The sequence below is a fragment of the Muntiacus reevesi genome, chromosome 1 (assembly GCF_963930625.1).
Source record: "Muntiacus reevesi chromosome 1, mMunRee1.1, whole genome shotgun sequence".
In the NCBI taxonomy this organism is placed as follows: domain Eukaryota; kingdom Metazoa; phylum Chordata; class Mammalia; order Artiodactyla; family Cervidae; genus Muntiacus; species Muntiacus reevesi.
The window spans coordinates 165,436,793-165,454,668 of NC_089249.1; the positions used below are offsets into that span (position 1 = coordinate 165,436,793).

The 17,876-nt window shown below is 43.3% G+C and overlaps 1 protein-coding gene and 1 non-coding gene across 7 annotated transcripts in view; both read right to left on the reverse strand.

Moving 5' to 3' along the window:
* The window catches only part of MACF1 (microtubule actin crosslinking factor 1), a 332,396-nt gene that overhangs the window by 283,765 nt on the left and 30,755 nt on the right, over positions 1-17,876 (reverse strand). The window lies entirely within an intron of this gene.
* Positions 17,297-17,369, reverse strand: TRNAC-ACA (transfer RNA cysteine (anticodon ACA)). Its single transcript has one exon. It is a non-coding gene; the product is annotated as a tRNA-Cys (tRNA).

The window sequence follows — 17,876 nt, forward strand, 5'->3', positions numbered from 1 at the left end:
ACTGAGGTGGACCCTGCTATGTGAGACCAAAAAAAAAGTTAATTCCCAATGGTGTTTGTTTAATGCAGCCCTCGTTCACCTTCACGTGGGTCACCGCCTTCTTCTGCTCACAAACACTTAATTGTCCCTGAAAAGTAGGTCACTGCCTTGTGGAACAAGCTGGAGGGGGAGCTAAGACCCAGTCTCTCACTCCGCCAGGCCTGGAGAGGCCCAAGCCGTGTCTAGGAGACCAGGACCAGTCAACAGTGCACTGTGCCGAGAGTGCTCCAGGTGGCAACCCGGCTACTGCCATTCCTAGGTGGTGATTCAGCAGGTTGGTGGAGCAGAAGACGCCCAGGATGTGAGGGTGAGGCTCCTGTCACGCCAAGGAATCCTTGACCCACTCTGATGGCTGATGAGGTGTCCCTGATCATCTCTGAATGGAGAGAGCAAGAGGTGGACCATGAGAATGCTGAACTCTTCCCCACTGCCCATATGGGCCCTCTGTAGAATACCAAGCATTGCTCAACCATAAATGGAGCTGTCTGAGCTTCTCCCCACTCCTTCTCCCAAATATTTTCTTCAGGACACCCAAAAATAAACACGGCTCCTTCCTTACCCATGAGCTAGAGGCACATTCTTAGCACTGTAAGCTGTCACCTGAGCATGCCTGACAAAGAAGGGGTTAACACCTCTAAGCAGGATACATCTTGTTCCTAGGCCCAAATACCCCAGAACACGAAGGTGGGAAAGACTCCCCCTCAAGCCTCCTCCAACCTCTCACTGACTAATTCACTAAATATAGGCTATTGCTTCAAAGTAAGAAAGACGGGGCCCAGGGAGATGAGGCGACAGAGGGCTGGCAAGTTTGGGAAATAGCTACCAGAGGGCCAGCTGTCCAGCTGGCTCTGGAATCTGAAAACTTCCAAATCTAACAACTGCCTTTCTCAGCAAGAATCAAAAGTATGTGAATCAGCTGTGGAGGATAAAGGTTGTAGAGCCCAGTTTCAGAAGCCAGTAGCAAACCGCTTCCTTAGCCATTGTTCCCAACAAACAGCAAACTGCCAGCAACTTCACCTTCAGACCAGCTACCAGCTCTAAGAGAAACGGGAAAGGGAGTTAGTTCTTTCTTTGGCATATGGAGTGAAAGTATCTCTCTCCAACCACCTCCCCATCTCCAATTCTCTGGTTGCAAAACCAAAACCATTGACCACCCCAACTCTTCTAAATTCTAACGATGCAATTTTCCATCATTTCCAAAGGTCCCATGTACGTTTCCTCCTCCTGATCCCTCGCTGCTTCTCCTGCCCTACACCACACACACACACTTCACCTCTAAGGCACTTCAGAGTCAGAACCCTATGAACTAATACCTAGTTTCACATCACCTTTTCAAGTAGGAGGTTTAAGTCTCTATGTAACTAGATTGCAAACCCAACATAGGCAGAAACCATGTTTTATCACCACTATTGAGCTAACACTGCATGTTTATCATGAGCCAAGCACCATTCTGATAGCTCAGTTGGTAAAGAATCTGCCTGCAATGCAGGAGACCCCAGTTCGATTCCTGGGTCAGAAAGACCCACTGGAGAAGGAATAGGCTACGCACTCCAGTATTCTGGCCTGGAGAATTCCATGGACTACAGTCCATGGGGTCACAAAGAGTCAGACACAACTGAGCAAGTTTCACTTTTCTTTTCCAAGCACCAATCTAAGCACTTTACAAGAATTCAGTCTCCATGGGAATTCTATGATGCAGGTGTTGTCAGCACAGACACTTCACAGATGAGCACTGATATTCAGAAAGATTTAGGAACTTGCTCAAGTTCATGGTAAACAGCAGAGCTGAGATTCACACCCTGGTAGCTTAACCTCTGAGTCCGTGCTCTCAACCCCAATACTCTACAAAAGTGGTCTCAGAACAGCAGCAACTCCTGGGAACGTGTTAAAAATACAAATTCTCAAGCCAAACCCCAGACATACTGACTCAGAAGCTGGGGGTGGGGCCCAGCCATCCATGTCTTAACAAGCCCTCCGGCTGATTCTGATGGCGGCTCAAGTTTGAGAACCAGTGCTCAGTTCACAAGTTGTGCTGCTTCTGCTTTTCTTTGAGCCACACCCGAGACAGAAAGGAGTCCAGGAGGAACTTAAGGGTAAAAATATCCAGAACAACTGATTGCGGCCTGATGGTTAAGAGTGCGTGCGGATTCGAGGGCCAACTGCTTGTCAGTGTAAAAGCGCAGCTCCGCTGCTTACCACCTGTGTGACGCTGGGCACGTCACTCAGCCTTCCTGTTGCTCAGCTGCATCAAATGGAAAATGGGAACAACAGTACCCACATCATTCATTGTGAGGATTCAATGACTTGGTATCATGCAAAGCATTTATAAAGTGTGTGGCACTTGATAAGTGCCACATTAGCTCTTACTAACTGTAGTTCTTGATCCATTTAACAATTAAACTCAACAGGCATTTGTTAGGCATCTATGTACCAGGCTTCTCTGGTGGCTCAGATGGTAAAGAGTCTGCCTTCAAGGCAGGAGACCCGGGTTCCATCCCTGGGTCAGGAAGATCCCCTGGAAAAGGAAATGGCAACCCACTCCAGTATTCTTACATGGAAAAATCCCATGGATGGAGGAGCCTGGCGGGCTACACCCCATGGGGTGGCAAAGAGTCGGATACGACTGAGCAACTAACACACATGTGTACCAGGCACTGTGCCACGGACACGCATCCATTAACATCTCCCCAGCTCATCATGAGCCTTTCAAATGTCTATCAATGCCTTATTAACTGCAGTACTCTGTGCGATGGGATACAAGGGCCACAAAGAACAAGGCATTATCCCTTCTTTAAGGACAAAGCATGCCTCAGACATGACTGCAACACATAGCAGCGAGTGATAAGAATCAGAAGACAGCATTCTTCAATGGAAAGAACACTGGGTTTGAGGTCACAAAAAGGATATTGGGTTTGAGGTCACAAGATTTAGACTCGGTTCCAGCTGTGTTACCTAAGGCAAGTCACTTTACCTCCTTGAGCCTTAGGCTATCAAGCAGAATAATAACCTGTGAGGCACAAAAGAGGTAATACATATGAAAGCATCTGTAACTTGGGCAAAGTCTGAGAGATGGTAAGACAGAGAAGCCTGGCGCGCTGCAGTCCACAGGGTCACGAAAAGTCAGCCATGACTTGGCAACTGAACAACTATTACTCTTACTTTTAAGTGAATTTCTTTCAATAATATTATGTAAGTTTAGAAAGATGGGGCTTCCCTGGTGGCTCAGAGGTTAAAGCATCTGCCTCCAACGTGGGAGACCCAGATTCCATCCCTGGGTTGGGAAGATCCCCTGGAGAAGGGAGTGGCAACCCACTCCAGTACTCTTGCCTGGAGAATCCCATGGATGGAGGAGCCTGGTAGACTACAGTCCACAGGGTCGCAAACAGTCGGACACGACTGAGCGACTTCACTAACACTTTAGAAAGATGATACGACTCTTAACTGAAGGATTTGAAATGCTGCACCCAAAAAAATGACATATGAGATGGACGTGAAAGGATAAGTAAGACGTAGAAATTAAAGGAAAATCCAAGTAGAGGAAAGAGCATAAACAAACACATGAGAATAGAGGGGGGCCAGTGGGGAGGGGAACTAATTCATTCCAGTTGTAAAGAATAATGAATGGTGGTGGTGTTTTTGTTTAGTCGCTAAGTCACGTTCAACCCTTTGCGACCCCATGGACTGTAGCCCGCCAGGCTCCTCTGACCACAGGATTCTCCAGACAAGAATATTGTAGTGGGTTGCCATTTCCTTCTCCAGGAGATCTTTCCAATTCAGGGATCGAACCCGTGACTCCTGCTTGGTAGGCAGATTTTTTACCACTAAGTCATCTGGGAACCCTAAAGAATAATAGGAGATGGCATTAAAAAGGCAGGTAAAGGACAAACAGGGGGGCAAATATCTGCTCACTTTTCCCCCATAAGCATCTCTGGTACTTCAACTAGTAAATGATGAAACAGTGGGTTAAAATTAGTTTCAGGATTTCTTAACACCTGTGAGTCTGAAGTACTCAGTATGCCTTCTGCTCCACTTTCAGGGGTTAAGAGCCAGCTATATCATATGTATGGAAAATGGAATAACTATAGATATGTAGTCTGTGCAGGGGCCACTTTGAAAACGATGCTTTTATTCCTCATCAGAGCTCCTCTCAGGAGTCCAGCAGAGAGAGAGCTCACAAAGACTGGGCCTTTTGGCCCATCACTATTCAACTAAGCCCAATCTTTGTTCACCTAACACCAGCTACAAAATGAAGTGGAAAGGGTTCAACTCTCTTAACCATTTTTCACGTGTTTTTTAGTACCTCCATTTAAATACAATATGCAGTACATTTGTTTTGGTGTTTTGTTTTCACTCATTATTTTTGTGCAAGAAGGTAAGCATATAATCTAGAGTAGCACAAATTTGTTCATACAGAAATTGAGGTTTCCAATAGATTGTTTCGGAGAAATTTTTAAAGCTTTATATGTTGTTATGGTTGAATGAAATAATATAATTTTAATCTAGTAAGTCTTGCTTGTCAAAGAACATTTGAAAGAAAATAAATTTAACAAACTTTGAAGAAAGTCCATTTTTAGTTGATAAGGGGTGAATATATAACTTGTTGATCATGCCAAATATCTTTATCTCTAAAATTCAATTGTCAGTTTTACACAAAGAAAATTGCCTAAGGAAAAAATATTAACTTTCCAAAGAACAAATTATCAAAAATCAAACTGAACACTCTGGTGCTCGTCTCTCCTCCACTGTCATACAAGTGCCCCCTACTGTCGTTCATATTTAATCTATGTTTTTCTGATATAGCTTTTTTCAGATTTCTTTTTTTTTTAGATCCTTTCCTGTAGCAGTCTTAACAAAGCACAAACATAATTCTTTCATCGTATGTACTTACACAACTAGAACTGAATACTAAATGTGATCTCATTAACTTAAAATAGAATTCACTCACTCATATTATATTGACAACATAAAATCATCCTGAATAGCTTTAGAGAGATAACTAGAAAACAGACAATGAAGGTACGGAACAGGAAATATGCGGGTAGACCAATTTGGGTGGAGGAGTGCACTGAGGGGGTGTGTCCCTGTATCCTTGACACAACTGGGCAAAAAAACCCCAATGACACTGCAGTCCCCTTAAGCGCAGAGAGGGGACTCGGGGGGAATCAGTACAAACCACCCTTTAGCCCCTTCAGACAACCAGGAGAGTCCACACAGAGGGATCCAGAGTTTAGAGTGGCTGCCTCTCCTTCTCGACCTCCACTTCTCTGTCCAACATAAGTGTAGGATGCAGAAGCCCAAGCATGTGGGCTTTTCCAGGTCTAACTCAGGCCTGAAGATGGGACAAAGAAGTCAGAGCTGCAGAGTACTCTCTGTAGAATTTTGGAAGAAACTGCAAGAGCCTATCTAAGCTGTCAAGACCATCCTGCTAAGGTTGTTAGTGCTTTAATTCCCTTGGAGACTTCTTCCATCATCCCGGGACCCCCTGTTACCAATCCACACACCATGGTGGTGGTCTGGGCTGGGGGAAGCCAGAGGAGAGCACACAGCTTCTATACTGTGTCGACTGCCAATGATAGGATATATGCATACGCACGCATGTGCATAGCTTACAAATCCTACAACCCAGGCTGGCACACAACTGGCTATTCACTGTACGGCTGTACAATTCCCCCTCAGGCCCTGACCTGTGTAAAACAAACTAAAAGTCCAGATACATCACAACAGCAAGCGTCCCATTCACAGTAACAGCAGAAGAGGGCGGAAGGAAAGGCACGGTTGATAAGCTACAGCTACTGTTAGGCAGTCCAGCCCTGGAGAAGGGTCTAATCCTTTCCCCACTAGAATTCTGCCAGGCCTGGATCCTCTATATGCACTCCCATCAGAATGGGCTCCATCATTTGTTAGACTCCTATCAAAACAGGTCCTGCAACCAGATGAAGTTGACATACAATGATCTTGTCCCTCACTTCATCCTCTTCCTCGCAGCTTTGAGAGCTCTAGATAAGGAATCAATTCAAAAATACTGCTACTGAAACTAATCATATTTTAGCAACCTAAGTGTCCATCAATGGAAGAATGAATAAACAAAATGTGGTACATATAAAGAAATACTATTCAGCCTTAAAAAGGAATAAAATTAAGACACATACTACAATACGGATAAACTTTAAAGACATTATACTAAATGAAATAAGCCAGTTGCAAAAGTATAGATATTGTAGGAGTCTACTTACATGAAGTACCTAGAACTGTCAAATTTAACAGAAACAGAAAACAGAATGGTAGTTGCCAGGAGCTGGGAGAGGAGAGAATGGGAATTATTGTTTAATGGGTATGAAGTTTAAGAAGTTCTGGAGATGGACAGTGGTAATGGTAACACAGCAGTGTAAATGTACTTAACGCCACTGAACTGTACACATGAAATAGTTAAAATGGTAAATTTTATGCATATTTTACCACATTAAAAACCACATTTTACAAGACTCTTTATTAATAAAGAGAAACTACAATTACATACCCACTATGCATCAAGCAGCATGCTTTCTATATATTAATTCATTTAACCTTTACAGAAACAGTACAAGATAGTTATTATCACTAACATTTTGCAAATGAGGACTTAGAAAAATCACACATAGCAGTTAAGTGACTGGCCAAGGTCACAGAACTTGTAAGTACCAGAACCAGGATTCCAACATTTACACCATTTCCACTGTAAAATGTTGCTCTCCACCCTAGAGGGGAGATTTATCTGATACTGTAAAATAGCCACAAACCAGAAAGCCCCCGGAGCAAGGAGAAGGGACAGAGGTAAGGGAAGAATTTACTGTTCAAAGTCAAGGCAGGCACACTAATTCCACTTCTAAGGCTGTTCTTCATCTGATGACCTTGAAGAACTTGAAACACACCAATTACCTAGTCGTGTAAACCCTAGCAAACTAGAAAAAGCTGTGTTACACACAAAACTCAAAAATTACATTCCTCATAACCTATCAAGCAACGTTCTATTTTGTAGGAACTTTTAAGGACTTCTCCAAGGTCAAGAAAAAAAAAAATGCAAAAGTTAGTGTATCACAAAATTAAACTCCAGGTTACCCCAAACACTAAGAAAAACTCCTCAAGAAGCAAAGGGGATCATGACTTCCTCCCCACTCCTCCCTTTTCTGCCTTCTGCTCTCGCTCCAGAACCACGAGGAGCAGGCCGGTCTGCACAGGCAGGTTCGGAAACTGCTGTGCGGGCCCACAGGCGGCACTGCTCGCTAACAGCCAGCCCCCACGCCACCGGAGAGGAAGCTGCGGGGCTTGCTCGTGAGGGCAGGAAATCTGGACAGCCCGATTGCAGTCCCAGCCTGTGCCACTCCGTCAGGGCTCAGGGGGGCATCCTGCCAGGTTCCATTCCAAGAATGGTGTCACTTCCACCGGGGACTAACAGTTGCTCCCTGGCAGTATTTAGGCACCAAAAGGGCTGACCAGAGAACGTGGCCAGAGCGGAATCCACAGCATGCAGGCCCCGTGAGGGCCCAAGCTTTTCTCGCCTTCAGTGGGCGAAGGGGCTCTACCACCACAGGTCAAGCAGACACAGCCCAGGAAAGGATTCAAAACAATCCCTCTAGGTCCTGTGTCTCTCCCAGGGGCACAAGAAAGCTGCGGTTCCCATACAGGTCTCTCTCTCAAACTGAAGTTGTTCTGCTGCAAACAAAAGCAGCTTCCTTCCCACCCCCAAGACCCAACTGATTTATAGCCAGCAAGTGTCTCCCAGTACTCAGAAAATATGCTATCGAACAGGAAATGAAAAAATATCCATTTCTTCCCGAAGGAAGGGGGAGGAATCACATCCCTTTACAGACAGGAAATCAGCTGACCAGAATCCCAGCCATGTCAGGGAAATGACTGTCCCCTTCTTCAACGCAGGGAGTTATGAAAGCCGAGTTCCTCTCAGGCTTCCGTCACTACTGAGGGAAGAGCTTCCGAGCCAGGACAATTTGCTTAGAGCTCTTTACTAGTTTAGACAGTTACCAGATAAAAGGGGAAAAATGAAAGCCCCTCATGCCCTAATGCAGGGGTCCCCAACCTCTGGGACTAGACCTGTCAGATCAACAGCAGCATAAGATTAGAAATAAAGCACACAATAAATGTAACGTACTTGTATCATCCCAAAACCATCCCCCCACCCCTGGTTATGTGGAAAAATTGTCTTCCACAAAATTGGTACCTGGTGCCAAAAAGGCTAGGGACCACTGCCCTAATGCCAACCAAAAGCACAACTCCACAAACTTCCCACTTTTTCCTCATGTAGGAAAGAGCCAAAAAGGAATGCTTGCACAATACTCAGAGAAACCACAAGGGACATTTTAGGTACAGGTGACCCCAATATTTAAAGTCTGCATCCACCCAATCTGAGGTTGTGAGTGTGGCTGGGTGTGGGACACAAACCAGAGAAGAGACTGAGACTTCTTGTTTGCGAACAGCAATCATTCTAATAACAGCTTTATGTTTCCACAATGCTGGTTAGCAGGGTCTCAATGCCTTCTTTCCCACCCACAATCTAATCCTGACCACCCCCCTTTTCCATTTGAGAGGGACAAGCCTGTATCTTTAGTCCCTGCTACAAAGAAGGTCAGTGATTGGAAGCCTTATCCAAGGTCATTAGCTAGTCAGATGGAACTAACATTCAACTTTTAAATGCTTTCTCACATGAAGGAAGACTGCAAAACAACTGTTTCTCAAGTAATTCTTAGGCAACTAAAATTCCCTGTATCGTGTCCACAAAAACTCCTTTATCTCTCTCTCTCCTATCTCCATTTTCTACTAATGTCTCCCAACTCAACATGCCAGCATGTCTGCTGACATCCAGTGCATTTAAAGCTTCCCTCCATTATTCAACTTAACATACGTTTATAAACACTAACTTTGAGCTGGGCGCTGTGCTAAACTTTGGGGACAAAAAGATGAATGAGATGCAGTCTCGGTTCTCAGGATGCACAGTCTCATGGGACACAGAAAGACAAACATGTAACTGTTATTCAGAAGAATCAGTGACATCAAAAAAGAATAATATATGCTTAGGATGCTTCAGTTCTCCAGGCATAGCATCTAGGGAGAACTGGTGTGTCCAGTGAAAGGAACCTCTCTCTCAAGGAACCTCTGAAAATATTTTTCCTTTCATCATTCCCGACTTGACACCTCCAAATGATGCTGCCCCAAATGCCAAGGCTGTAAACTGACATGGCATGTAAAAACAAGAACACTACCACAATGGGAGAAAACTCTTGAGTCAACTCTCAGAGGAAGCCCTGCAGAACCGCACCCAGGAAACCACCTGAGCAGTGAAATGAGTGTACTAACTTTTCCCCACTGTCCATCACTCCCATGGCCAGAGAATGGGACACACAGGAGGTTTTATCTGAAGGGAGAGAAAGGAAACCCACATTATTCCTGTGGACAAAAACTCTCCCCACTGAAGCAGTCTCAGTAAAACATCATAATGTTTGATGATTTAAAAGTCGTTTCGAGGGGATATATGTATACATAAAGCTGATTCATTCTGTTGTACAGCAGAAACTGACAACACTGTAAAGCAATTATACTCTTAAAAAAAAAAAAAGTCATTTAGTATTGTTACTCCCTCCAGATTAGTCTGCAGCTAAATCATTCCACAAAAAGTAGCAAGACATCTAGCCTAAAACATGTACTTTAAAAATGTGTTTTTAAAACTAAAGCCCCATCATTTTAAATGTATTAGGGTCTTAGCTATATTTATACTCTGTTATACTCTATACTCTGTTCAAAGCACCATTAATTTTCATCTTCTGATAATGACAAACCACTGATGGAAATAAAATCAAGTCCGAGAGTGACCTTTTCCCTCTCAGGGGCAAGTACCAAACCCTCAGCACAAGACTTTTTCTAGGTCCACATTACTCACAGAAAAAAGAATGTAGAATGAAGTGAGGCTTTTCTATCAGCAAAACAACAGATTCTCTGATTAGGAGACCCTCAGGTGCCTAAATCAAGCAATCAAAACATTCTGCCCTCTACACCACAGAAGGGTTTAAACTATCACACTCTATTTCCTTTTCTCTACCTTCCTCTCCGTTGGGGAGGGCAGAGGAGTGGAGGAGAGACGGGTTACATTCGAGGCCTGGGCATGCAGCAGCACTGTTCACTGCAATATGTGGGCCTCAGAGATGAGTCTGATGACCAGTCTAGTCTGTGTGTGGTAGGAGGGCATCTGTGAAGGAAGGAAGGAAGAAAGAAAGATGGGCAAAAAAGGAAATAGTAGGGGTAGAAATAAAAGGTTTCCTACTACTCTAGCAGAAATCCCTACAAGCAGACTCAAGGAGATTCTGGCAACCCCTCAGGCCTATGGCTGGGAAAACAAATGAAAGGCACATCCCCACCCCTCGGACCATTCTGGCTATCCTGCACCTCCCTTGGATTTCCTAACTCTAAACTAAGCCTTTTCCCCAGACTCATTCTAATGAGAAAGCAAGTAGCTGCATGGCACAGGTTTATGGCAAAGAAAATGAATGGCAATTAATAACTGGTTTGTACCAGAGAAGCTGGTTTACTTGACCTACCTCCTGGTTCCAAGGAGCGTCTCTCTGCATTACGCCATCCTTCTAGTTATGTGTTTAATAAAGTCATACTCTCATATCTAACAATGTAGCATCCTCCCTTCCATCCCCTTATCAGCCCTCCTCCTACACTTACTATCTTTTCCCTAACCTGGAGTCTGAATCCCATTCATTAGAGGAGGAAGCATAACCTGTTGCACGAGTGTTTCATCTGCTGACACTCCTCAGTAGCACACGCCCCTCGTGATAGTCAGCCAAGATGATGTCATCAGTTGAATGCTCCCTCGGGTTCCAACTTTGAGCACCTGATCTTAAACAGAGTGTGAAGTACTAAGAAAATCCAATCACACTGACATTCGGTGAATACCTTCTGAATGCAGGGCACTGAGCCAGACAAAATGACAGATAGGAGGAAGAATAAATCATAATCTGTGAGCTCCAAAAGCACAATCTAATTGGGCAAATCCATGGGAAGTTAAATACCAAATGATAAAATACAAGTGATGACATACAGCATGACACGGTCACCTGGCCAGTGAGGGACAGAAATTAACGCTATGGGCTAGCGCAGGTTAGTGCGGTTTGCCAAGGAGCGCTGGGAAAGGGGGACTCAAGCTGAGCTCTCAGCAGGGTTTCAAGAGGCGGGGGGCAGACCTGACAGAAAAGGGGGTGGTTCCAGCAGAGGCACAAGTCCTAAACACCAAACGAAAGACCCAAAGTAAGCCAGGCGGATGGCAGCAAAGATGAACAAGAGGCAAATACAAAGAGGCCGTTTCACCCAGCAGGCCACGCTACCGAGGGTCAGCACAGGGACTTTTTCAAGCAGAAGGAAAATTATCCCAAATGGAGGACCGGAGGAAAAGCAACTTTTAAAAACAGATCAGTATTTGGTAAATCCAGACGAACATTGTCTTGAGGCTCCCCTGGCAGTTCAGAAGTTAAGACTCTGCCTTCCAATGCAAGGGGTGCGGGTTCAGTCCCTGGTCAGGGAGCCTTATAAGATCCCATGTGCCTGGCACCCAAAAAAACAAAACATCAAACAGAAGCAATACTGTAACAAATTCAATAACGACTTTAAAAATGGTCCACATAAATACATGAATGTTGTCTACACAAAGCAAAAATCATAATGGGTTTTTATTTACTTAATAAACATAACAAAAATATACTAAAGCATTTGCATTAAAAATAAATGCTATGATAAAAATAAGTAACATATGTGTGCATAGAACATTAAAGCAGAGAAAAGAGAGTGGCTAATTCACTCACTCAAAAGAACTCAAAAAGTCATCAATAAGAACATAAGATCTGGAATGAGTCAGGAAGGATAAGTTTTTCAAGGGGATAGATTTAGGAGGACTCTGCAGACAGAGGCAATAATGCAAGCAAGACAAATGAACTAGAAACGATTTGGAGTGTGAGTAGACTACATGCAGAGGCACATGAGTACAGCAAAGGATGACGGGGTCTAAAACAAGAATCACAGTCTGGAGCCGAAATGTGGACAGACTGTGTCTTCTACTAAGAAATTTTGGCCTTATGCTAAACTGACATATAATCTACAGCCTGTCTCTCCTACAAAGCCCTTTCCCAATGAAAGGCCTTTCTAGAGGGCACATAGGTAAATGTCACCTTTAGTAAATAAATAAAATAGATCAGGCTTTGGGACAAGAGGAGATATGACCAACATGAAGGAGTAAAGGAGGGAGAGGGGCAGTTCCAAAGTAAGTTTGCTTTTTTAATTTTTTGGGTTAGTCGCTAAGTCATGTCCTACTCTTTTGCTACACTATGGACTGTAACCCACCAAGCTCCTTTGTCCTGAGACAGAGAGATTTCCCAGGCAAGAATATTGGAGTGGGTTGCCATTTCCTTCTCCCAGGGATCTTCCCCACCCAGGGATCAAATTCACAACTCCTGCATTGGTAGGTAGATCTGAGCCACCACAGAAGCCCAGAGTAAGCCTGGCAATAAAAGAGAATGCAATCATGTCATTGTGGCAAAGTGGATTGACCTAGAGATTACCATTCTAAGTGAAGTCAGAAAGAGAAAGACAAATACCATACAATATTACTTAAATGTGGAATCTAGAATATAACACAAATAAATTTATTTACTAACCAGGAACAGACTCACAGACATAGAGTACAAACTTATGGTTACCAAAGAGGAAAAGCAGAGTGGGAGAGGGATAAAGCAGGAGTTTGGGATTGAAGTGAAGTGAAGTGAAGTCGCTCAGTGTCCGACTCTTTGCGACCCCATGGACTGTAGCCCGACAGGCTCCTCTGTCCATGGGATTCTCCAGGCAAGAATGCTGGAGTGGGTTGCCATGCCTTCCTCCAGGGGATCTTCCCAACCCAGGAATCAAACCCAGGTTTCCCACATTGCAGGAGGATTTTTTACCATCTGAGCTACCAGGGAAGCCCAGATACAAACTACCATAAATAAAACAGGTAAACAACAAGGTCCTATTCTATAGCACAGGGAACTGTATTCAATATCCTACAACAGACCATAATGGAAAACAATATAAAAAAAAGAATATATATGTATGTATACACATAAATAACTAAATCACTGTTTTGTATACCAGAAACTAACACAACAATATAAATCAACTATCCCTCAATTTAAAAAAAAAAAAAAACAAACAACCAGTAAGCCTGGCAAGGAGAAAGCTGAAAGAATACAAACTAAACTTAAAAGAACATTTACCCTGACCAGTGGGACTAGAGAAAGACTTGGAAACTTTCACCTTTTAATTTGTACTGCTTAAATTTACAATAAGCATGTATAATTTTGTAATCATAATGAGAGTTAGACAAGCATAGGAAGCCTGTGTGTTTTCCTCTTCAGTTCTAGAACAGTATTTTTTGTTTTAAAGTAACTCACAATGTCCCACACCTGACTAGGGCCCCTGGGCAAGACTGAAACCACTAGGTAAGAAGTGCCAACTGAAGTCACAAGTCGCACTCCCTTTCCCACTTACGAACAATAAGAACTCCAAAAAATGCACATAAAGGTCACTTCCCCAACCCTTCAGTCAGTGTACTTCCAGAACTAGGAGTTTTTAGAGAAAAGGAGGAGACTCGGGCCTAGCAGTTCTATTCAAGGAAATGAAGGGAAAGTATAAAATGGTGGTTAAGAGCAGGAGTTCTGTTGTCCCACAGAGTTATATTTCTAGATGTGACCTTGGGCAAGTTATTTCACCGGCTTGAGTATCACTTTTCTCCTCTGTGGTGGTGGTTTAGTTGCTATGTCGTGTCCAACTCCTGCGACCCCATGAACTGTAGCCTACCAGGCTTCTTTGTCCATGGGATTCTCCAGGCAAGAATACTGGAGTGGGTTGCCATTTCCTTCTCCAGGGGATCTTCCCGACTCAGGAATCAAACCCGGATCTCCTGCATTGCAGGCAGATTCTTTACCAACTGAGCTACAAGTGCCTACACTTTCTCCTCTGTAAAACAATGATAATAATGATAGCTACTTCATGAGGTTGATATGAGAATTAAGTGGGCTAGTGTATATAAAAAAGTGCTTAACACAGTCCCTGGCACACGGTAAAAATTCAACTAATGGGAGCTATTATTATTAATCCATTCAGTTCATAAAAAAAAAAAAAGACATATCCTACAATGCTATGTATCAGATCCATGTCTAAGTCCTAATGATGCCAAAAGCAAGGTGCAGAATTAGCAGGACAGGGGATGACCCTGGGTTCTTCCTGTGTCCCTACCAAAAGAACTGTAGTGAAGAGAGGGAAGATGGTGGAAGGACAGTGGAAGATGCAACGTGGCTGACTTTCAAGGTGGAGGAAGAGGCTGGGAGCCACGGGGAGCAGGTGGCCCTGAGAAGCTGGGGAAAAACTTTTAAGTAGGAGAATCACTGTTCTGCTCACATGAAAACTTCCCATTGATTTTGAGAGGTAGAGGAGGATTTCAAACCATTATCTGGCACAAAGATGGGCAGTAACCAAACAGTTCAGTCAGAGCCTATTCCAGTACCTGCAGACGAACATCAACTCTGCATGATCATATGACTCTGAAACACTCCTTCAAACTGATGTATATATACACTGCCATATATAAAAGAGATAGCTAGTGGGAACCTTCTATAAAGCACAGGAAGCTCGGCTCAGCGCTCTGTGATGAATTAGGTGGGGTGGGGTGGAGGGAGGTCCAAGAGGGAGGAGATACATGTATGTACATTTATAAAGTTAAAAAAAAAATGTTAGTAATAAATTCTCAGAGACAAGCAGAAGTTAATTTCATACATGCTCTTCTCTCCAGGTTAGAAGTAGCTGAACAAACTGTTACAGTTTGAATTGTGTTCCCCAAAAGATGTCTAAGTCCTAACTCACAGCACCTGTAAATGTGACTTTACTTGGAAATATGGGCTTTACAAATGATCAAGTTAAGATGAGATCCTCAGGGTGAACTCTAACCCAATATAAGACTAGTTTTCTTATAAAAAGACAGACACACACAAATGATGTAAAAGCACATAGAGACAGGCCATCTGCAAGCCAAGGAATGCCTGAGGCTACCAGAAGCTGGGCAAAAGGCCTGAAACAGATTCTCCCTCACAGGCCTCAGAAGAAGTCAATCCTGCTGATACCCTGATTTCGGATATCTAGCTTCCAGAACTGCAAGACAATAAATTTTTGTTGTTTAACACATTAGTGACTGGGGAATTTTTGCAGAAAACTAATGCGGGTGGCCAGCAATTTGTTATGTAAGAGAATACTGAAACATCTCTGGTCAACAATGCTTGGGTAACAAAGGATGTATTAATACATCTCTGGTAAATAATGCGTTAAGTCATTGAGTTTGTAGTACTTAGCTATGGCAGCCCCAGGAAAGCAATACACCACTTTTTTAAATTGGCATTTATCCTACTTTAACAGGGCTTCCCTGGTGACTCAGTGGTAAAGAATCCACCTGCCAATGCAGGAGACATGGGTTAGATCCCCGGCTGGGGAAGATCCCCTGGAGGAGGAAATGGCAACTCACTCCAGTATTCTTGCCTGGGAAATACCATGGACAGAGGAGTCTAGTGGGCTACGGTCCATGGGGACGCAAGAGAGTCAGACATGACTTAGTGACTAAACAACAATAACTGCTCATAAACTATGTATTTTTAAAGCAAATTTTAATTTAAAATCAAAGGTGGATTACTTAAAAATGACAGGACCTGGCTATATATACACTTTTTTCCCCAACAATGAAAATACCACTATGGGAAAAAGACACTAGGACCAATATAGATTCTTACTCCTGTTGAACCTAGTCTATGTGCTTCCTTAACCATCCCTGGATGTAAAGAAAGAAGGAAAGAGAACTCTTGTACATTGGTATCCACTGTGCGCCTCATGGATATTAGGTACTAATACACATTATCTAATTCAAATTTCCTAAATCCCTGCATGGTATGAACCATCTCCCTATTACTAGTGAAGAAATCAATGTTTAGAAAGGTTAAGAAAGTTACCCAACATCATACAGCCAGAAAGTGGCTGAGCCAAGATTCCAATCCCTTGTTTTTAACTAAACCAACCTGCTTGAGCAAGTACTTCTGAACCAATTAACAATCTTTTATTAATTTCAAGCACTGTATGTTGAGTAGATTAATAAAGAAACTTTATAAATCCCATCTAATTCTCCCATTTTTACCTAAGGAAATTGGCCCAAAGAAGTAAATTGACTTGACCAGAGTCACAAAAAAGTTAGTATCAGAATTAGGTACCCAACCCAAGTTTCCTGATTTCCATTACATCCCATAAGTTTGAGGACAACAGCAATACATGAAAACAGAGAGCACAGATGCTAGAAACTGACTACCTCAGTTCAAATCTTGGCTCTGCAATTTACCAACTGTGTGATTTGGGCAAGTCACTTTACCTCTCTGTTTGGTTTCCTCATCTGAAAATGGAGATCCCGTCTCACATGGTTACTCTAATGACTGAATGAATAAAGATACACACAAATTTTTGTGCCTGGAATATTAATAAGTTTTATACTTGTTAACTGCTTCTGCTCCAACTATTATTAAGTAATGCTAAGTAAAACATCAAAGAGGATACACATACTGACTGTAGTTTTATTAAATTGCAGACAAATGCACTCATTGAGAGATAGAAATGAAAAATAGGCTCCTTGTTCCTATAAATTTGCCTAATTCAGTTATTAGCAATAACATTTATTTTTTACTCTGTACCAGGCTCAGTATTTGATACAGACATTACTAAATTTCATTAAATCTAAGACACCATCAACTGGAGAAAGAATCAGTATTTCATTTACTTTCCTCAGCAGCCCAATGAAGTAGAGAGTTCCCTTATTCTGCAGATAGGAAGCTGAGACACAGAGAGATTCATCCAAGGTCACACATCTATTCAATGGCCAAACCAGGTCTCAATCCCAGATCTATCAGACTCCAAAATCCCTTACACTGAACTGCTACCAACTTGGTGTTGTTCAAACTTGGCATGGAATCACCTGGGAATCTCGATAAAATAAAAACTGATTTAGCAGGTCTGGGGTGGAGCCTGAAAGTGAAGTCACTCAGTCGTGTCCGACTCTTTGCGACCCCATGGACTGACTATAGCCTACCAGGCTCCTCCATCCATGGGATTTTCCAGGAAAGAATACTGGAGTGAGTTGCCATTTCCTTCTCCAGGAGATTTTCCTGACCCAGGGATTGAACCCGGGGCTCCCGCATTGTAGGCGGACGCTTTACCGTCTGAGCCACCAGGGAAGTCTCTGTGGCGGAGTCTAACTCTGCGCATTTCTAACAAGATCCCAGGAGCTATGGACGCTGCTAGTCCTGGATCACCGAGTGTCTAACTATTCTGCTTCCTCCTCCTCCTGGGTCTCCATTCCCAGCTCAGCAATCAGCTAATGAAAAGGACTTTAACTCCCAAAAGACAGAGGAACCTCCTAATTAAGCCTTTGTTTCTCTGCCACCTTCCCTGCTCCTTCCTCTCCCCTCCTGGGACCCACTCCCTTTTCTAAGGCAGGCTACACAAAGCTACAGAGAGGAAGCTAATAGAGAGTTCAAAATGAATGGCTGGGGAATCTAAGGGGATTTCTAACAAAAACAATGTTAACCTTATGCTTGGATGATCTGGGGTGACAAGGGGCCCCCTCAAAGTCCACATGTGACTCTGAAAGGTGAGTGAAAGCTCCTGGAGTGAACTGGAAACTAAGCATTATTTACTCCCATCATCTCTTCAAAGATAATGGGTGTGCCCTCTCCCCACCC